The 23849-nt window shown below is 35.6% G+C and overlaps 2 pseudogenes; both read left to right on the forward strand.

Annotated features, from left to right (window-relative positions):
• Window positions 1–7308: 7308 nt before the first annotated feature.
• On the forward strand, window positions 7309–8179 carry LOC140851995 (phosphoenolpyruvate carboxylase kinase 1-like; annotated as a pseudogene).
• A 41-nt stretch (window positions 8180–8220) lies between these two features.
• LOC140852162 (phospholipase A(1) DAD1, chloroplastic-like) lies at window positions 8221–21789 on the forward strand (annotated as a pseudogene).
• The last annotated feature ends 2060 nt before the right edge of the window (window positions 21790–23849 follow it).

Genomic DNA, 23849 nt, shown 5'->3' on the forward strand with positions numbered 1-23849 from the left:
CAATGATGAGATTGATGAATGATGCCTATCACAAGGCATTACATGCTGAAAGGAAATTGAGGGCTCAAACCCTTTCTTGTCTCTCCGTACAAAAAAGGGTCATGAGATAATTATCTCCAAATATTGTATTATTATTTTCTCAATTGGTAATACTTGCATTGACAGCATGTGATGTCATGTAACACCTATAGATGTTTGTCACATATTATAGGTCATCCTTGGCAATATGATCAAGAGACCATGCATAATGAAAGGAGCAACACTTATACCTTTAACAAAGATAGAGTAAAGATTATTCTCAGACCCAGAAGAACAGAACAACTTCCAAGAGAAGAAAACATATCATTATTCAGTACCAAGGGCTTCCTTAAAGATGACAAGAATTCAAGCTTTCACCTGAAGGACAAATTCTCTCCAGCCTGGGAGTATGATGCATATCGTTTTGTAGAGTTAATTCAGATTATGAAAATAAATCTTGGAAATATGATCAAAGAAGGCTGATATCATCAAATGTAGGCAGATTTGAAAAATCAAGATAAATTAAAGACCCTATCCAATTATGAGGCGATTATTTTGCAATCACTTTCCATATTTATAGTAAATCACATCTTAGCAGATTATATGGAAGATTCTCTTCTACAATTATTTTCTTTATTTCTAAAATCTCTTAGCTTTTTAGCAAGAAATGAATGCTACATTCACAGGTAGATTCAAGGATCCACCGACTATAGATAGAGATGCTAGCCATCATAAAAAGAGCATCTTCAATTGAATGAAATTTCCAATTTTCTTCTTCAATGTTGTATGAGTATTACAGTCCTTTATTGTTGCTTCTTCCTCCTATCTTGCTGTTCCATTATTAGGTAGATCTTCTTCCTCTAGAAGAACGATCACCATGTGCACTAGATAGCCAACCCTCCATAGCCTGATGCAAGCCAGTATATGATGGTCACTGGATAGCTTTTAAGCCATATCAAACATGAAGGCAAGAATTTAGGTCAGCCATAAACCCCCTCTCTTTCCCCTTCTTTTTCTACATATAACTCCATCAGTTTACTTAGTTCTATCCTATTAGGAAGCACCTAATTTAAGTAATAGAGGAAGCTAGACAAGAAAAGCTCTTCAATCTCTCAAGTTGAGCTATATTATTCTTTGGTCTTTGTCATTCTATTTACACTCTTTCACTGTTTTGATCTTCTTTTAATCTTCTACATAACATGATTCAACTGGTTTGTTGGAATGCCTCCTACATATGTTCATGGCTTTTCTGTAGTCAGATCCCAATTTTCTAATCCTCTTTGGTCCCTGGTATTAGTTAAGCATCATGATACATCATGAAAACATAAAAGTTGTATCAAATATGAAGTCAGGAATCATAATACTGAAATCAATGGGTGAAAACCAGAAAAACTATAAACATGTGCAGCACCCAGTTAGCATGAACTATATCTATATCTACCTTTTCTGTATGCAGGATATCTATAGCTTCAACAATTACTATTGTTCATGATTATCAATGCCATTATTTGTAATAAGCTATTAGAATATGCACAAACACAAGCAAAATCTAAATTCCAATCAATTTGGAATCAATTTCTTAGAATAGGTTTCATGTTATGAATGTGGCTAAGACCTATGCCAAATATGACATCAAGCTTCCTAAATGAAAAATTCCTAACTGGATCTGTTGGATGGGAGGGCTACTTAACATAAATTATGTGTGATCCTGCTATTGAATTTCATAAATTCCAATAAATACAGATGATGCAACCAGCCGCTAGGTAAGACAGAGAGCCTGGTTGAGCCTATTATGGACCCTAAATTGGCTGGAAGTTACAGATAGCAGCCTTCTATTTGCTTTTTACAGAAAACAATCCTCTTAAGGCAATATTTTCATTGTAGATACTTTTGTTTAAGGGAAACCGGAAGATATAGCTAAGCACATACAGACTGGTTTAGTTCATATGATATGGCATTTATCATGTTTAGGATAATAATTATTACAAGTATTTATTCTTTAAAAAATTGTTACCTAAGATTGATTTAATTGGGTCCTTCTTAATCTTATAAACTTGGGGAATGATCCTATGTACTAAAAAAAAAATTGGACTTGAATTCTTTTATGAGAAAAAAAAGAAAGAGAGAGTTCAGTCTCATTTCTATTCCCATTCTCTACTACTAAATTCTTTCCACTCATTTTCGTTTCAGCCTCGGCTACTTCTTCCCTGTATTCATCTGCAATAGATCTAGGCCAATATCTGATCATATCTGATCCATTGCATTACAGAGACCAGCCAAAGAAACCCAATATCCCCTTTCTTAATCCCTATTTAGGTACAATCTTTATAATATTAAATCCTCACCCTAGTTTTTCATCATCACTTCATTGAATTCATTTCCGTGCTTTACTTGACATCTGAATACGGGATTTAACCACAAAGCCCTGGATGTTGTCTTTTTAACCTTTCCACTCTTCAGTCAACAACCATGATAGATCATACCAATTATTGTTCTTGACCATCAGGAACATAAAGTTCATCAATATACCTAGATGTTTTCACTTTATTCTTGGTTATGTTCCATTGTGAAAACAGCAAGCTTAACAGTGCTTCTACCATGAAGTTTTGCAAGAGTTTTAGTTTCCTTTGTAATATTCATATGTCTAATCTTAAGGGGTCACATTAGGTGATATGGTTATAGTTTGAACATCATGTTAGCAATACTTTACTATATAATTAAGACTGATACCAAGAAAAGGGTTGTACTAACAGAAAGTTGCACTTCTTCCTCTTTATAGCCTACCACACAGCAGTAGCAGTACTATAAATATCACCAATGTTACATTAGCAATAAACATAGCCAAACTTGCACCTATGTTTTGAAACGGTCCATCTAAATTGAAAGACACCAAGAAATTAGTTGCATTTTAAAAAAACTATAAATGTATAATATGTTTAGCGAATCAGGTATCATTTATCAAAAATGTGACCATTCTCACAGATATCATTTGTCATGCCCTGAAAATATCTTGGTATCATGCCACAGAACAGCTAATAATAATTTGATTACCATCAACAATGCATATACAATATTTTGCTACTGCAAGTAACAGAAGTTTAAAGTTAAATAGCTCATAATAACAAATCTCATGGCAACCTCCACATAAAGCAATATTGCATTCCGTCCAGTGAATGTGTTATCCAGTCGTCCAAAGCCAAAAATGATGATAATTTAGGATCCTCTCCAAGAAATCATTTTTATAACAAAGCACAAGTTATGGCTAAATCCATCCTCCTGAATTCAATTTATATTTTTCTTCTTAAATGCCAACTTAAATATTACAATAATTTACAATCCTTCTATAGTAGAACATTTTCAGCACTGACACCATATCCCATTTTCTTGAATTCTGTTTTTCGTAAAAATAATATTTTTCTTGAATTCAAAAGTAATATTTGGATATGGTATTCTTTCTCCTAACCATCCCCTACCCGCCTAAACCAAGAAATAAAAGAAAAGAATTCATACAATCAGGAAATGCAGTTCCTCATAAGATGGAAGTTCACGACGCAAAAAAGCTGAAAAGCATTTTTCTCTTGGACATGGTATGAGAAAATCACAACATTCTGTGAAAAGCGGAACATATTTTACGTTAATTCTCCAATTTTTTCTCAACATCACCAATTAACTTTCCGCAAAACATGATTAAAGAAGGGATAAAGTTCCACAAAAAAAAAAAAAAAAAAAAAGATCGAGAATCCCATCATACTTACAAAACTACAGCAAAATTACTCCGAGAAAATCGAGCAAATAAGCTTGACTGAGTATACAACAATGAAGAAAATCCACGATGTTTTGAAGAACGAATAGCGAAGGAGAATACCTAAATCAGAGCGGGGAAATAATCCGGGCCTGAGAAAAGATCAAAACGCGTCGTTAATCGGTGATCCAAGAACAGGAGAAGAGGGTTTGAGAGGAAGAGTGACGGCGAGCGGATCGGAACCCGAAGAACCCCAGCCACTTGAGGCGGGGCTTTAAGCATGGAGTTTGTGCATACGGACGGCCCAGATTGAGTGAGATCGGAGGCTAACATCATCTGATGGAGTCGGTTTGATGGTCGGTACGCCATTAGGTCATGGAGTCGGTTTGATGGTGGGTACGCATCATTTTAACGTCTTGATGATGGCCATCGAGGAGGTACTTCAATCGCTCGCTTGGTGAGAGGACTGTGTCTTAACTAATCTAACCTAATATATATATATATATATATAAAAGATTAGAATTAGTACCATCAAAATAAATTGGCCCGATCCGATTCGGTCTGACCGACAAGGATCTAAAATTTGATAGACTGGATCGGACTAGGCCCAGCCAAAAAATAGGACACAATATAATTGGCCCAGTCTAGTCCTTTAAGGGCCGTTGGTCGGGCCGGGCCAGCCCATGGGCCTTGAATCTGAAATAATTGAAGAGTGAAAGAAAAAAAATGCAGAGAGTCCGAGAAGGAAAGAGCCTCAAGCGGTCGAGTATGGAAAATGGAGAGAGATCAAGAGAGCCTGAGGGGAGGTCGGAGGCGATGCGGATCTAACTCAGAGAGTGAAGAGACCGAGAGAGCCCGAGGAGGAGCTACGGTCGGATTTGACTCAGATGTGGTGGCGCCTCAAGCGGTCGAGCTTAAAGAGTGGAGAGAGATCGAGAGAACCCGAGGAGGAGAAGGAGCCGAGGTTGGATTTGACTCGGAGGTGGTGGCACTGGCGATGAGGAGGAGGAGGAGGAGATTTGCGCGCGAGATTGGATGGAGAGGCGTCCATCGGTAGAAGGGAGGAGGGGCCCGAAGGAGGGGGATTGCCCGGAGGTTGGATGGAGGGGCGTCCGTCGGCAGAAGAGAGGAAAGGGCCAGCATATCTTGATTCGTGATTAGACTCCGAGGCTGGAGGTGGCGGCATCGACAATGAGGAGGAGGAGGAGGGGGGATCTGTAGAGCTGGGAGGCAAAAAGAAGAGGAACCGGCAGAGGCGATTGTCCTGTTGGTCTGCGGCAGTGGTCGAGATATGAGACAGCGGGGCTCAGGAGTCAGGAATTAAAAAATAAATAGACCTTTTTTATAAAAAAAAAATAAAAAATTTTCATGGTCCACACGGACTAGCCCAGCCCAACCCAAATTAGCCCTTAGGCTGATGTGAGGTGGGCCAAACAGGCCCGATTGTTATTTGGGCTATTCATATGGCAGCCCAGCCCAACACATTTACAAGATTGGATCGGGCTGGTCCTGCGGGCCAAGCCCATTTTGACAGCCCTAATTAGAATCAACACATCTATGTTGATAGAATCTCTGTTTGATATTTATTTAGATAAATTACAGAAACATCTAGGGGTGGTAATCGGATCGGATCATAAATGGGTTGAAGCAATATGGATCGGATCAAAAAATCATCAACCCAAATCCGATCTATTTATTAAATAGATCAAAAATTTAAATATGAACCCGATCTGTTTATTAAATAGGTAATCCGACCTAATCCGTTTAACCTGTTTATTAAATAGATTAAATTAGGTTAAACGGGTTAAACAGGATAAACGGATCAAATTAAATGGATCAGAAATAGATTAAATAAGTTTTAAATAAATTAAATGGATCTTAAATGAGTTAAATAGATTAAACAGATTGGGTTAAATGGATCAAAAATAAGTTAAATAGGTTAAATAGGTTATCTGACTCAACCCGACTTGAATATTAAACGGGTTAAATGGGTCATATATCTAAAAATTCAAATCCGACCCAATTATTAAATGGGTTAAATAGGTCGATCCGTTTATGATCCAAATTTATTTAGCTTAAATCCAAACTTGTTTATGGCAGATCGAACACGGGTCGAGTTAGCGGATCAGGTTCTATTTTGCCAGCCCTAGGAACACCCCTTCAACTTTAACTCAATTTTGCTTACACCTTCTGTATTTTAAAAAATGTCAAACTAGCCCTTCTAGTTATCGATATATTTCAATGTGGTCCAGTCGTTTATCTCCATTAATAAAATTTTTTAAAATGATAAAAATACTCATTTCTTCATCTTCCCCTCTTCTCTCCTATCTCCTCTTAGATTGATTCCCTTCTCCATCACCGGCATCCCTTTTTCTCCCTCTTCCTTCCTCATCTTTCTCCTCCTCTCCTTCCTCCTCCTCCCCTTCCTCCTCTTTTTTTCTCTTTTCTTGTCCTCCTCTTTCTCCACTCATTCCTCCATCTCCTCCCCGTCGACTTCTTCTCCTTATCCTCCTCCTCCAAGTCGCTCATAAATCATTCTCCTCAACTACGGCCTCCACCTCCGTCCCTTCTTTTCTTCTCCATCTTCTTCCTCTCCATCTTTCTCCCCATCCTCTTCTCTTCTTTTTCCTCTTCCTCCATCCTATTCCTTGCCGGTGGTCTCTCTCTCCTCCCATTCTTCCTCATCCTCATCCTCTTTCTCTTCCAAATCAACCCATAAGTTCTATCCTTTTAGATGGCCTCCTCTACATCCACCTCTTCTCATCGGCAAAATATCCTTGCTTCTTTCCTTCCTTCTCGCTCATCTCTTCTCCTCCATAAGGGCTCCCTCCACCTCCTTTTCTTCCTTCTTATCCATTTCATCTCCACATCCTCCTCTTTCTCTAAACCGCCCATAAGTTATCCCCTTCACGGTGGCCCCTTCTACCTCCGTCCCTTCCCATCGGCAACCCATTCTTTTTCTCTTCTTCCTCTCCACCCTCTTCTTCTTTTGTCCTCCTTCTCTTCCTCTAACCCATTATTTACCAACTCCCTTCTCCCCTCCTTCCCTTCCCCTCATCTCCTTTTCCTTCTCATTTTTTTCTTCCTCTAAACCAACCCATGAATAAAGGATATTTTCATCTATTGAGAGAGAAATCTAACTTCTTTGGTTAGTAAAATAAACGGTTGGATCACATTGAAATATATTGATAAATAAAAGAACTAGTTTGATACTTGTTAAAGTATAGGAGTAAATAAAATTGAACTAAAGTTGAGGAGGTATTTCTATAATTTATCCTATTTATCTTTAAAATATTTTGCCACATATGCAGCATTTTTTTTTTGCTTCATCTCTACCGCCGTCTTCCTTCCTATCGTCACCACCATCGGTGTTGGCCTTAATTCCCCTCCTATCTCCCTCCGGTGCTTTCCTTCTCATAGATCCCATCGTCTAAGATTCTTTATTTGGCCGCTCCAAGCCTCCCACCTAATTGGGACTCCTGAAAATGAAAAAAATTAGAGAAAAAATAAGAGAAAACATAGGAAAAATCAACGAAAACAAAGGAAAGATGATGACCATTTTTTTCACTTCTTTTTCTTTCCATTTCATTATCTTTTTGAGAGATCTATGGGAAAAGAGAGCACTTGAGAGAGATCTTTTTTCTAGGTTCAGCATCGCATATCGATATGTCTCGACAGAGACTGGGGAGGAGTTCATCGTGAAGTCCATCGAGAAGGCCCTTGCCAATATCATTGACCTCGAGTGCATCGAGCAGGAAGCCAAGATCGCTCAGCACACTGTCGCTGAGAACCTGCGCACCGTGTAGGTGCAAGACATGTACGAGGACAAGGAGTGGCTCCACATGGTGAAGGAGCCTAAGGCAAGACCTCAACGACCAGATCAGCAGACAAGGGCGCTACTGGTAGAAGCGAAGGCGAAGGCAACAGTGGTGATAGTGCAGGTGATGGTGCAGTTGATGGAGGCGATGGCGGTGTGCCATCAGCAGGGGGGAGGGGGGGGTAGCGCACCAGGACATGAAGCCCGACAACATGCTCTTGGACAGGGGTGGGGGGCTAAAGCTAGCGGATTTTGAGTCGGCGAAGTGCTTCAAAGATAGACGGGCAATGAGGGCGCTCATGGGGATGCCCCACTATGGTCAGGAGGGACTATGATGAGAAGGTGGATGTCCTAGAGTGCTGGTGTCGTTCTTATATAATGCTCTTCGAGATATCGCCCTTCTACAGCGGCACAACGGTGGAGGTCTACGAGGCGGCGCTCCGAGCCAACCTCTGATTTTCCACTCAGATCTTCCACACCATCCTCCAGTAGCCAAGGACCTCCTCTATCAGATGCTTTGCAAGGATGTGTCGTGAAGGTTCTCGGTGGAGCAAGTCCTCAGTTTGCCTCCTCTTCCTCCGATCCCGTTTTCTTTCTGTTGATATTCTTTGTTGGCCTACTTCTAAATGCTCCAGTTGGAGATATGGGGGGCAATGAGAATGCTATTGAATTGAGATCAGATGTTGAGAAGGAATCTCATGTTCATCATGGGTTACATGTAGACAGAGGTCAAGTAGCAAACTCACTCCCTATGTTTATTCTTAGAACATTTCACAGGCCAATGAGAATGCTTGCATTTCATCGATTATCGATATTTCATCGATTTTTATGATGATACCCATACTGTCCCATCCATTTCTGATTTTTGATTGGTTTGTTATAAGTTTGACATGGTATCACCGTTGCAATGAATATTTACTCGGAGTTGAGGATGAAAATTAAATTATGACTGCTGTTTAAGTTAATGCTGCAAACTATTGTAAGGTTTTAAATCTACAAGCCAAGCTGATGCTCCAAATGAGAAACATGACCGTAAGAGCGGTGATCCTATCCAAAGCACCCAATCTTCCATGGTGGTGTTTCCTTCTTTGCTGATTAATTATCCCTGCCTGCGAAACAGCTGGGCTCAAGTGAAGGATTGCCATCAGATGTATCTTCTTTGGTGCAAAAATTTTAATGCAGCTGTATATGTCTTTTTGTACATTCATATGAGGATCATGTTGGGTTCTGATCCATCAATGGACGATCCTTTTTATCTTGGAATTAGCAGTACATTCATTATTGGAATTAGCAGTACATATTGGAAGACCTCTAAACATAAATGCTATCACAGATTTGCTAGGAGGTGTACCTCCACTAGAATGTATTGAGATGATTTAAGCTTGCCTTTACAATTAGATTTTTGGGTGTTGGGGGTGAATGAAGTTCTTTTATCCAAGATTTTGACGTATGAAGGAATATTTGTTTGCCACATTGTTGTATGAGAAGCAGGATTATCATCGACTCTTCAAAAAGATATGAGTAAAGACTGGCCACTTTTGTTTCCTCAAAAAGAATTGATGTTCCCTTGGAAGCTGCTCCACTTTTAACAGATCGATCATTCAATGATCATAGATCATGCGATGAGAGTTTATGAGCCAATGTCAGGGGGGCGAGTGTCACGGTACTTATGGAGATATAAGGAGGCTACTGTATTAGTAGAGCCTCTATTTGACATGTATACTTGAAAGAAAAGGTCTCATTTTCTCCCACCCTCTATGGCGTCAATCCGTGTAAACCCCACATTCTCGAATCTAGATAGAGAGAGGACCATGTCTTTCCTACACTTTTTCATTTTTGCCTTTTTTTGTTTGCTTTGTTTCGTGTGTTAATTAGATTCAAAAGAGAATTTTATTAAATTTTGTTAGCCTTTAAATACCCAAGTTAGACTTGGTCTCCTTCAAGCTCTTGGTCTTGATTGGAGGAAGAAAAACTATGGAGATGTTTTTACCTTGGTGGCGAAGACGGTGCTTTTCATTGCTTGTGAGGCTTCAAAGATCTCCTCCTTCCCCTCTATCTTTTCTTATTGTGGGTTCTACCATCCAGACTTCTTAGTTTTTTTTTTTTCTATTACAAATTTTCAATTATCTCTCACATAAAAAGAATTGACACCAATTATCCGATATTCTGCAAATTAAAGATACTAATGGTAAGGGAAGGATCAAAGAAGAAGTAAAAGAAAAGATAGTAATTTTTTTTTTAAAGTTTAGATTTCTATTTTTTTTAAAATTTTTTTTTAAAGTTTAAATCTTCAAAATTTCAATATCAAAAGAAAAAAAAAATTCTTAATTTTTAATGTTTAAATCCCTCGCGAGATCAGTTGGAGGCATGCTTACCAATCGACTTATGATCGGTACCTCACAAGGCTGCCACTTATCACTATATTGGTATATTTTCGCTTCATCACAAGCTCAAAGGCATTGCGGTCATTGGTGGCAGTGGTGGTCGATAGGCAATATTGTTGGATTTGCTATTGGGACTTGGAAGGGTTGGGAAGTATGTGAGGAGAGGATCAAAGGAGAAGAGGAAGGAGGGATAGAAAGATTTAAAAATAGTTAAAAATAAAAATAGTAAGAAATAATAATTTTATGAAGGGACTGCACGGAATCAGGATAATCGGTCTTCACAAAATTTGTTTGATAACTTATAATCCATACTATGCATAAAATATATTTTTTATAATTTTAATTATTTTTTAAAATATATATTAAAATATATAATAAAATAGATAAATAAAATATTTTTTAAAAAAAATCATCTCATGTATTATAAGCTAGTATAATACATTGGCAGAGCTATATTATTAAAACGGAAGCATCTACATTGGCAGAGCTTCTATTTGACATTTGTATCTATAATATTTTGCTACATATGTATCACAATCTTTCAAATATATCTTCCTAGCCCTCGTGGATAAGTTTGGTAGCCTACTAGGGAGAGGATCGTTGCTGTATCCTCTCGTTGCTATATCTTCACATGACTCCATCGTTGGATCACCTTCTGCATGTATCTCAATGCGAAAAGTGGATAACCCAATGGTGGATTCGTGCAAAGAAGATATATGCTTCTATCATAAGGACAACGGTCCCTCATTCGAAAAAGAATGGTGATCATGTAAAAAATAATCTCTATGATATAAGAGTATAAATCTGGGTTTCTTTTTTTTTTTTTTTTTAATTTTTCACCCAAAAAAAGATGGGTGGTAGAGAGTTTGACATTTATCTCCATAATATTTTGCTACGTATCTCGGCCTTTCAAGTGTATCTTTCCAGTTCTTGTGGGTAAATTTGGTAGCATATTGGGGAGAGAATCGCTGCTATATCTTCGCGTGACTCCACTGTAAGATCACCTTCTGCATAGATCTCAATGTGAAAAGTGGATGATCCAACGGCGGATTCGCGCGAAGCAAGGAATATGCTTCTTTTGCACGGGACGACAGTCCCTTCACCCGAAAAAGGTTGGTGATCATGCAAAAAAAGGATCTCCATGACGTAAGGGTGTAAATCTGGGTTGCTTTTTCTTTTTCTTTCTTATAATTTTTCACACAAGTAAAGATGGGCAGCAGAGGGGAAATAAGAATCAATCTATAAACAACACACCGATCAAACTCATTTATTGACCCCATTTTACATGTGCATGCACTAAACAATAAGGTTTGGAAGGATGCCAGAGACGCGACGAGAAAGTTTATACAAAAGGATTTTGTAATTTAGAAGAAAATATATTAACAAAATAATACATTCATACATTAAAAAGATATTTTATTAATAATTAATAAAAATATTTATTGATAAAATAAATTATATATACTAATAAAAAAATAAATTATTTTATAAATAATTTTGTAACTACTAAAAATAATATTTTAAATATAGCCTTCGTCCATCATGCGTGCAAAGAAAAAGGAAAAATACGATAGTACCACTCGACGATGCGCTCCGCTTCGATATTGTCCGCTACAGTGAGTTCATCTAGGCTATCTATACCTCTTTCAACTTCGATCCTACCTCCTCCTACGCGAACTACCGGTTCCCCAAGGACTCCCTCCTCCATCGCTCAAATCTCCCTTGCTCTGGCTACTGTGTCACCCGCAATCTCCACACCACTTCCACCACCCGACTCCCCCGCTGGGCTCACTCCGCGCCCGCCCAGCTCTTCGGCCACTCTAGCTGGATCGGCTATGTCGCCGTTTGCCAGGATAAGGACGAGATTGCCCGTCTGACTGCCGCGACATTACCATCGTCTTCCTCGGCATCGTCACCTACTTCGAGTGGCTCGAGAACCTCCGTGCCACTCTCATCCACCTCCCTTGCCCCTTCCCACCATCTGCCTCCCAGTCGGAGCCGATGGTGGAGTGAGGATTTTGGAGCCTCTTCATCTCCCCCGGCTCAGTCTGTGGAGTCTTCGTGACGAGGTCCACGATGAGATTGCCCGGCTCCTCGTGCCTCACCCTCTCAGCCTCTCACCATTATTGGTTATAGCCTCGGCACAGCACTTGTAGGGCTCGTCGCTTATGATATATATCACGATGACATTCCAACATGCACTGATGGTCTTCAGTGGGCCACATGTTGGCAACGCAAGCTTCCGCCACCAGTTGGTAGAGCAAAGTAGCAAGGTGCTAAGAACAGTGAACGCACAGGACGTCGTAATCAAGATATTCGGTTTTGCCATCCACGGCAAAAATTGTATCCCATGCATGGAGTTAATAAGCTAATTTTTATTGTAAATATCAATCATTTGATATTGATCAAATGATGGTGAGTAAGTCTTCACTATAAGAAAAAAATATTTTTATGATAAAATAATTTACGATGTAAATATTTTTATCGTCACTAACTGTATTTAGACGAAAAAAAATAATCGTAAATAATAAAATATTTATGATAAAAATAATTTTTCATCGCAAAAAATTACCTATCAACGATAGAAAAATTATTTCGTTGTAAATATATATTATTTACGATGAATATTTTTGTCATAAATAATACATCATTTATTTTAATTTTAAATTTTTAATTATTCATGATGAAAATATTTTCATCATAAATAATTTAAATATTTATGATGAAAAATATTTTTTATTGAAAATAATATTATTCCCAATGTAAAATTATCATCATCAATATTTAGAAAAAAATTAAAAAATTTAAAATTATATATTATTTGTGATGAAAATATTTTATCATAAATAATTGAATATTTGAGATAAAAATTTTTTTATCATAAATACTTGATTATTTACAATAAAAATATTTTCATCGTAAATAGTTAAAAAAATTAAAAAATTAAAAATTACTCATTATTTGTGACGAAAATTTTTCATCATAAATAAAAACTTTTTATGATGGAAAAAATATTCATCATAAAATACTCGATTATTTACAATGAAAATATTTTCGTTGTCAAAAGTTTAAAAAATTAAAAATTAAAAAAAAATAAAAATTACTCATTATTTGTGAAAAAAAATTTATCATAAATAAATATTTTTTATAATGAAAAAAATATTCATCGTAAATACTCAATTATTTACAATGAAAATATTTTTATCATCAATAGTTAAAAAATTAAAAATTTAAAAAAAAATAAAAATTACACATTATTTACAACAAAAATTTTTCATCGTAAATAAATAATTTTTATGATGAAAAAAAATATTCATCGTAAATACTCAATTATTTATGATGAAAATATTTTCATTATCAATATTTTAAAAAAATTAATAATTTAAAAAAATAAAAGTTGCTTATTATTTGTAACAAAAATTTTTAATCGTAAATAATTGAGTATTTACGATGAAAATTTTATTTTCATTGTAAATACTTTTATTTACGATGAAAATATTTTCATCGTCAATATGTAAAAAAATTTAAAATTTAAAAAAATCATAAAATTTAAATTTTTAATTTTATGTTAGGCAACTGCATCTATTTTTTATAGCAGCTGTATATATCTTTTGTTCTTTTATATGATAAAGAAGCAAATGTAAGTTATGATCTAAATTAAATTTTTGTATGAAAAAATCATATGAAAGTGAGCGATATTCGCAGATTAGAATAAATAGATCTTTTTAAATGAAATAAGATATACGCTTATTTACAACGTAAAATTCATCTGTTCATCACTGTCACTGTTACTAGTGATATCAATGAATCTTTCTAATAGAGTATCTGCCTTAAGCTGCATGAAAGGATCTCTTTTCATGCAGCAACCATATGTTAAGCAGCGCATTCTAGCATGGCTTCCACGATCTCAAAGATACCATACTTTCCATATCGATCGATGCTCAAATATATCTCTGTAGGAGTTTCAATTATGAGAAGACAAACAATACGAGCACTCATCTTTCTAGCAATACAAAGCATAATATGAACTTGTAGTTTATAATATAATTTCACAACCCGTAGGTCTGCTTTGATTCTGGTTAATTGCTAGATCTTTGATGCTCACACAATTCTTTTTGAATTTTTCAAGCTCGATCCTCACATGCATGTAATATATGAGCATCTGGACCTCTAATTTTCTGTCCCTATCCTATCCTCCAAATATCAATCTTGATAGATTTCTCTCGTGATCTCAAAATCATCATGATATTCTCATACTTTGACTTTCGAAATGAAGACTCCAATAAGAAGACGAGCTCCTTGGAGATCAAAAATCTCAAAGCTATTGATTTCCTATAGTGCCCATTCCATTGTGAAAGCGAAGAGCTATTTTTATAACAATTATTAGCGACGTAAATTGAATTTTTTTTGTTAAATTTTTTGGATGAAAAATTTTTTTGGTAGAAAAAATTTAAAATTAATTTTTTTATGAAATTATTATTGGGAAGATTTTTTAGATTGAAAATTTTAATTTTTTTTAATTATTAGTGACATAAATCAATTTTTATCTCAAATAGTCTTTAAATTTTTTAATTTTTTTAAAAAATTATTTGTGACTTAAATTTATTTTTCATCGGCAATCATGTTTTAAAAATATTATTTTAATTAATTTTTATGAAGAAAAAATTTGTTAATAAAAAATTTTTTATTAGCAACTAAAAAAATTTTCATAGGTAAAACTATTTTAAAATATTTTTTTATTTTTTTGAAGAAAAAATTGTTAGAGAGAAAAAAAAATTTTTTGCAGTATTTATTAGAATGAAAACCTCTTTTCTGTTGCTCGTACTCTTATTAACGATGAATATTTTGATTTCCGTCATCAATAATTTATTTCATAATTTTTTTAGATGAAATTTTTTTAAAAAAATTTTTTTTTAGTGAAAATATTTTGATGAAAATTATTGATGATGAAAATTAATTTTTATCTCTAATAAGAGTATTAGCGATGAAAATTTTTGTCACTAATAGTTCTTCATTTAATACACGTCAAGTCAACATCGCTTCCACCGTCGGCAACCACGAAACCCTCCTCTCCCTCTCTCTAGAAGCTCTCCCCCCTTTTTTCCCACGAAGCCCTCCTCTCCCCCGGCTCCCTCCGAGCTCTCCCCTCTCACCCTCTCCCTCTCCAGCTCTGCCGTCGCTTCCATCAACCGTCACGGACGACACCTCACCGGCTCCGTCGTCGCTCGCCGTCGCTTCCCCCTCAAGTACAATCTGCCATCATCTTTTTTTTTGGTTGATCGGACCACCGGCGAGCAACGTCCGATGCCATAGCACAGAGCCATCGATGGGGGGGAGGGAGGAGGGGGTCCGATCGTGGGGAAGGGGGGCTGTGGGGTGTGAAGGAGTGACGTCGTTAGGGGTGGGGGGGCCGTGGGGTTCGTCGGGCGGGAGGAGGGCGGGGGTGGGTCGCTGGGTTTCGTCAGGTGACGATGGGTGCAGGTGCAGGAGTCGGGGATTGGGGGTTGGGGGGATGGCGGTGGGGGTTCGAGGGACGGCGGTGGCTCGAAGGAGGTTTGGATGACATGGGATTGCGGGGATGATGGCGCGGGGGGCTGTGGGGCCCGGTGGCTGGAGGGCGGAGGGGCTTTCATGGGGTGGCGATGGGCGGCATTAGGGCCGTGGACCGAAGGGCAGAGGGGGTGGCACAATGAGCGGGGTGAGGCTGTGGGTGGCACGTCGGAGGGGGGTGGGTGTGGGTCGGCTGCCGGTGGAGGAAGGTCGATTGGGGAGGAGAGAAAGGGAAGAGAGAAATGAGAAGAAAAAAATTAAAAAAAATAATAAAATATTAATCAAATATTTTATTATTTGATTAATAATAAAATATTTTTTGTTATAATTTAATGTATATTTTTTTGCTTATTATAATTTAATACATATTTTTTTTATAATTTAATATATTTAAAATATTATGATTATGATTCAATGTTTTAAGTAGGATTAGCCGACACAGGGGCGGGGATAGGGTCGGGGGCCAATCGGGGGTGGAGAGGGGGCCGTGGGCAGCTGGCCGGGGCAACATGGGGCTGGGGAGGGAGGAAGGTCGGTCGGAGAGGAAGGAAAGAGAGAAACGAAGAAAAAAAAAGTAAAAAAAAATATAAATCAAGTAATTTATTATTTAATTAATAAAAATAAAATTTAGATCACAATCCGAATTGGATCAAGATCGAGATCCGGATCGAGATCCCGTTTCGGGTTGGGATCCAGATTGGGATCTGATCAGGATCTGAGTTGGGATCCGGATAGTGGGAGATTGAAGAGGGCGGTAGTGCAGTAGAGGATGGGTTGCGAGGGGTGGGTGACGGCGGTGGCACCACGGGAGCGAGGGTCGCGGGGGTCGAGTTTGACCGGTGCAGGATCGGTGATGGCACCGGCACCGTGGGAGTGGAGGCCATGGACGGCCGAGTCCGGAGCTTGTTTAGAGAAAAATATTTATAAAAAAATATTTTTAAATAAAAAATATTTTTAAAAATAAAAAATTATTTATTATTTTTAGATAAAAAATATTTTAAAAAAATAAAAAATCATCGAGCCCTCAAGATTGAGTTTGTGTTATTATTTTGTGTTAATATTATTTTGTATGCTCAACTACTTATAGTTTATTTTATATTTATTACATAAATTATTTAGTGTTACTGTTGAAATTTATAAATTTTTATTATTTCACAAGCATAATGCACATTGCTTTTGTTTATTACAATTTAATTATTTTGTGTGCTGTATTATATGCTTTTACTTATTATAATTAAATATAAAAAATATTTTTATTTTAAAAAAAAATTTACTAAAATTTTTGATGAAAAAGTTTCAATGCAGAGTTACTCTTTTTTGATAAATTAGAAATCTATCTTTGAATGTATGTTTAGAAATAGTAGTTAAATTACATTGAGCCATAGATTTTCATTCAAGGGTCGATCTTGATCGAAATCGACTCTTGGATATTCTGTATTCAAGTTTTTTGAAAAATAATAATCTTATTATTGTTAATAGTTGATATTTTATTTCATTATATAGTACTCAGTAGTTATCTATCCATTGTTTTTCAGATATATGGTGGATAGGTTGCGTAAGCACCATATTCACATCGTATACTTGGAGAACCATGGGGAGATACTACTAAAATTTTCACAATAATAAAATAAAATATCAAGTAATAATAATAATAATAATATTATTTTTCTGAAAGAGATAGGGCCACACTTGTTAGTAATAATTTAAAATGGATAAGATCATGCATTTTTGCTTCATTAAATTGGCGGAAGAAGATTTTCTGTATTACTATTCAATCTGTATTTTTTAATGCATGCTATTTTGTATAAAATGATCCGTGTCTGGATTCGGATCGGGATTTGGTCCGAAATTCGGATCGAGATTTGATCAAAAATCTGAATCGGGATCCGATTCGGATGAATATCACTAAAATTTTTTTTTTTGTTAATAATTTTTGTGTTTGTTGTTAGATGGATATCAATAAAAGTTAGATGAATGCTAGAGATATTTTTTTGCTTGAATATCAAAAAGGTGTTCGAGATTTTATTGAGTTTATACGGTAAAAGGCTAACAGTACTAGTCGAATAAAGTATCCATGCAAGAGATGTGTTCATATGGTATATCGTCACATAACACTTGCTGAGGAGTATCTGTCATGTTATGGTATAGATAAGAAGTATACTTGCTAGATATGGCATGGAGAGAGTGATCCGAATGAAGTTATGCGCGATGATGATGATACTGAAGATGATAGTAATTCTGCTGAACCTGTTGAACATGATGGTATAGGAAGACTATTGATTGATTTATATCAAGATATTTGTTCAAATATACGCATCAGTACTAGTGCATCTGAAGGCAATTCTGATTATAAACACAATATCCGACTTGAGGTAGAAGAAACTTTTAAATAGTTTGCAAAGCTTGTAAGGGATGCACGAGAGTCACTCTATTCAAATTGTGCAAAGTTCTCCAAGTTAGAGTTTTTGATAAAATTACTTCATATTAAAATCGTAAACCGATGGAGTCAAAAGTCATTTGATCAAAATTTGATATTGATCAAAGCAGCTCTTTTCGATGAAGAGAGACTTCCAAAATCGTATTCTAAAGCAAAAATATACATACGAAAATTGAGACTTGATTATATTCCTATACATACCTGCAAAAATGATTGTATATTATTTTATAAGGATAACGAATAGGCAACTGAATGTCCAAAATGTAGTGAGCCTAGGTACAAAATTGATAACAAAAAAGGAAAGAAGATACCTCAAACTTTAAAGGTATTTTCTATTTATTCCAAGACTTTAAAGGTTGTATGTATTTATAAAGATAGCTGAAGAAATGAGATGGCATCATGAGCAACAGATTCTGGAAGAGTACATACTTAGCCACTTGGCCGACTTCGTAGTGTGGAAAGACTTTGATGCAAAGCATCTGCACTTTGTGAGTGATCCACACAATATCCAACTTGGTCTAGCAACAGATGGATTTAATCTCTTTGGCAATTTGAGTATTTCCTACAGCATGTGGCCTATGATGCTAATTGTATATAATGTGTTATCTTAGAAGTGCATAAAAGAATCATTCATTTTTATATCACTGTTGATTCCTAGTCTGAAAGTACCAGATAATGAAATTGATGTATATCTACGATCGTTAATTGATGATCTGAAGAAGCTATGGGAAAACGGAGTATAGACATGTGATTCTATGAGTCGAAAAAATTTTAAATTGCATGCTTCGATTTTATGGACCATAAATAATTTTTCTGAATATGAAAATTTATCTGGATCGAGCACCAAAGGATATCTGGCATGTCCAATATGCAACAAGGATACATCCTCCTTACATTTAAAGCACGGACGAAAAATATGCTTCATAGATCATCGACGGTTTCTACCTGATAATCATTCTTGGAGGATCCGTTACAACCAATACTTTGATAGTAAGTCCGACCGATGTCCGCCACCAAAGGAGTTAAGTAGAGCAGAAGTTTTAAAATAACTTGAAGTCATTGGAAATATTTAATTTGAAAAAATATCAGGTACTCGCAAGCGGAAGCATACTGAAATTGAGCTGAATTGGACGAAGCGAAGTATTTTTTTTGAACTACCGTATTGGAAGCAGCTATTACTTCATCATAATTTGGATGTAATACACATTGAGAATATTTATGATAATATCATCGGCACAATATTGAACATCCTAGGAAAAATAAAAGATAATACAAAAGCTCATCTTGATTTGCAGAAAATGAAAATTCGATCGGCGTTGCATTTAGTTCATCGAGGTGATAGATTTTTTATGCCACCTATATGTTATTCGCTGTTTAACAAGCAAAAAAAGAGTTTCTGTAGATGGTTCAAAATCGTAAAGTTTTCTAACGCATATGCTTCAAACGTATCGCGGTGTATTGGCAATAATGACGGTAATATTTCTGGCATGAAAAGTCATGATTCCCATATGATGATGCAATACTTACTTCCTGTGGTCATACGTAGCTATTTGGGTGGTGATGTTTAAACTGCATTGATTGAGTTGGGAGTGTTCTTTCGAGAACTGTGTTGTCAAAAATTGAAGATTAACTTACTTGAGAAGTTTGAGAAGGATATCGTGCTCATTCTTTATAAGTTAGAAAAATTTTTTCTACCATTAGTTTTTGATGTTATGGTGTATCTTTCTAAGAAAGCTCTTTTGACCAGACCGATACATTATCGATGGATGTATCCTATTGAAAGATAAAGAAATTATATGCACATTATCGTATCAGTTATAAGACGTAAATATATTTTTAAAATTTAAATTTATTTTTATTTGTAGATTCTTATGTACCCTAAAAAAATATGTACGCAATAAAATATGGCCTGAAGGGTCTATAGTGGAAGCATTCGTAGCTACAGAGTGTGTCACGTTCTACTCGATGTATCTTGACAATATCGAAACAAGATTCAATCGTACGTACAGATCGTAATTCAGACCATGAATAGGGTGACAATGAACCAACACTGTCTATATTTAAACAAATAGTTTGATCCATTGGTGGAAGGAGATATAAATTTATGGACATAAATGAGCTATCCAAGATACACTTCTCGCTCTAAATAATTATGAAAAAATTGAAGATTTCATTGAGTAAGTATCATCTTAGCATACTGTTTAATATTCTATGTAATTTTTTCATATCGATGTAAAATTAAAAATCATGACTTCTTGTAATGAGCACAAGAGTATACCATGCGGAGAGAATAATACGGAGGCTGATGATCGACATAGAAAAAAATTTATAAAATAATTTGATGATCTTGTAAGTTGTACTAGTAATATGTTATTTTTAATAATTATAGAAATAATTATTTGAACCAACATAATTTTTTATGTTATGGTGTAGATGAAATATAAGTATTTCAATAAAAAAAAGAGTGCGATTGATGAGTTGTACGATTTAGCATGTGGCCCCAATTGAAGGGTTAATCACTACGCATCATGTATCATTAGAGGAATGAGATTTCACATAAGGGAGTTTGAAATGTAACAACGGATCCAGAATAGTGAGATTGCTATGATAGGATATGAAGGAGAAGAAAAGATTGAATATTATGGTGTACTGATAGATATCATAGAACTGAAGTATGGGTCCAGTAATTCTGTATTCTTGTTTCAATATGAATAGTGGGATATTAGCAATAAAAAGATCGATATTCATATCGATACATATTTTATCAGTGTAAACTTTACACGAATATGGTACCAGAATGGGCCGTATATATTAGCAACTCAAGCGAAACAAGTAATATATTTGAAGGATCTAAAGTATTGAGATAATTGGTATGTCGTACAAAAAATAACACCTAGAGATGTATATGACATACTAACCTGATTAGAGATAGATGAAAATTCAAATTTACATGAAGAAAAAAATTTTCAAGAGGAAGAATAAATATTAGCCGAGTTTCTTGTTGATGAAGAACTTATAACAGCTCCTTTGAATAGGGCTGATCTGCCGTCCAACAAAGTTAAAGCTAATTTTATATTTAATCTTGATGAGTCAGAGGATGAAGATCAATTCATAAATGACGATGAGATAGAAGATAATATATTAGTCGATTATTGTAATTCGGAGGAGGACCTACACATCGAAGAAGATACGAATATTGATGAATAGATCTATATTCTTTGTTTAATCTTCTCTTGCAATAATGGTATATGATATAATTTTATTCATTAAAATATAATTTATTTTCTACTATTATTGTTTAATATTATATTCATTTATATGTCAAAAATTGCAGGTATGGCTTCAGGAGACAGACGACGATGTTCGCGTTCGCAGTCTACCCTTGAGGCTGAGGCACCTTCACCCATTTTCACTGTCGCACCAGCTCGATCGTCAGAGGATCCTACACTGACAGGTCTCAGGGAGGCAGGTCCGAGTGAGGCGAGTCCAACTGAGGTGGGTTCGAGTGGTATTATTATACTTTTATATAATAAAATTTAATTTTTTTTATTTGGATAGCTATCATACTAATGAATTATTTATTGTTGTTTCAGTCCAATCTCCACTAGTGATGAGACGAGAGCGAGATCCATCGAAGAACTTCGCTCTAGAGCGTTGGAGACGTGAGCACCCGAGACAGTATCTTCGTATTGGGATACCATCCGACTACACCAAGCCCATTAGGAGATGGTGTGAGCTGCGGCAGATCGAGCTGGATATCATATGCCGTAGCTATGCCCCCGTGATGCTTTTCGATTGGCTTCACATTGTACGAGCTCAGGGAGAGATTTTCTACACCTAGTTATAGGTAAAATAAATTATACTATGAATATTTAATTGGTACAGTATTCTTCTAATATTTGTTATTGGCAGGGTGTATTTGATATTATTGATTTTAAAGAGGATCGCGTGTGGTAAGCTGTGGATACTCATTTATATTTGCATTTCAAAGAGTATCGCCACCGCATCCATCAGCATTGGTACCATGTGATGTAAGATCATGGGGTGGAGGCAGTGCGGTAGCAGCCCTATGACAGCATCACTATGGATGATTGGGCTTTCATATGCCAGCATTATGAGGATCCGGCATATCAGATTACACATCTAAATTTTTTTTTTAGAGTTTAATGATTGAATCATTTATTCTTAAATTCAGTTTGTTATCTATTAATTTGACTGCTAACTGTATAGAGACGATGTGCTCAAAACATTGTGAATTGGGCGAGACAGACTGTATCGTCTTGTGGGGGTTCGAGGTCGTTCACTCATCATATAGAGCAGATGGTAAATAATTTTTAATTAGTATATTTTAACTCTTTAACTATTTAAAAAAAATAATTAATTATTCTCAAATTACAGAGAGATGCAGAGAGTGGCAAGCTTCCTGGTAGGATCGATATCTACCAGCGGACCAACCAGCGACGGTCAGAGGAGTGGACAACGAGAAGCCAAGTGCTTTTTATAAATTTTTTTAATTATTTTTTTATTCATAATTTGATTTTCAATACGAAATTAAAATAACTATAACTTTAATTTTCAGGACCGTATGATAGGCATCGGATCCCAGCCTCTCTAAGGGCTCGATTGCAACCATAGATGATGAGATTTATGATCAAGTACTTGGTACGAGATCCTATTATGTTAGGGTTCTAGGGCATGGGATCAGTGCTCCCTCATCCTCATGCTCGTCCAGGACTGACATCCATACTGCCTGCAATGTTCGACTGGCGGAGGTGCAGAGGCAGACTACTGAGGATCGACAGCGAACTGATGAGTTGGCTGCACACGCGATGAGTACTAGCTGCTCTAGACCCAGATGATAGAGCGGATAGCGCAGATGGAGTAGATGATGCTGTAGTAGGTTGGTCCGAGCTCTTCCGAGCGCTCTCTTTTCAGCCTGTTCTCATTCTGCAGATGCTGACACTTGATGGTCTCTTTATATAGCTTTTATTTTTATTTCAGATCTCGTGTAATTTTAATTTAATATAATAAAATGATAAAATTTATTTATGAATTTATTATGTAAATTTTTTATTTTTTATTTTAATTTTTAATTTATAAAAAATATTATAAATATAAATTAAAAATATATATTCATAAATTATTTTTAAAAAAATATGTGTAAATTTTTAGTGATAGAATTATTTCTGATGAAATATTGATCGTCAAAAAAAAATATTAGCAATGAAAAACTTGATCGTAAATAATTTTTTTAATAAGTTTAAAAATATTAAAATTTTATATTAAATTAATAGTGATGAAAATACTTTCGTCGTAAATAATCGATAATTTATTAGTGATAAAAATTTATGTTAAAAATTATCATGCAACTAAAAATTTACGACGCTAATATTTTTTTAAAATTTAAATTTCATAAAAAATTTTAATTAAATTAATTACGACGAATGTATTTCGTCATAGATAATTATTTTTTATTAGTGACGTAATATTTCATCATAAATTACTCTTTTTTACGACTAATATTTTTTATTGTAAATAATTTTTAAAAAAAAAATTTAACGATGAAAAATTTTTGCCGATAATATCCATTATTGACGACGAAAATATTTTTTCTTCATTATTTGTGACTAAATATTAACGACGATAATTTCGTCGCTAATAATTATTATCGATAAAAATTTATTGTTAGCTATGATTTTTTTGCGTCGCTAATATTCTATTCTGTTGTAGTGCTTCATGCAAAGCCTGCTGTCTTGTAAAATTTTGAAATAAAAAAGAGATAGTTTGATTTCAATTTAAGTTTTAGAAACCCGATTTAAACCAACCCGACCCCCCGTATCCACTCTTCCCACTGTCTATTAATTGCTACCTTACTTCAAAATTTTGGTTGAATTGAAGCAG

Source organism: Elaeis guineensis, chromosome 10, assembly GCF_000442705.2.
Source record: "Elaeis guineensis isolate ETL-2024a chromosome 10, EG11, whole genome shotgun sequence".
In the NCBI taxonomy this organism is placed as follows: domain Eukaryota; kingdom Viridiplantae; phylum Streptophyta; class Magnoliopsida; order Arecales; family Arecaceae; genus Elaeis; species Elaeis guineensis.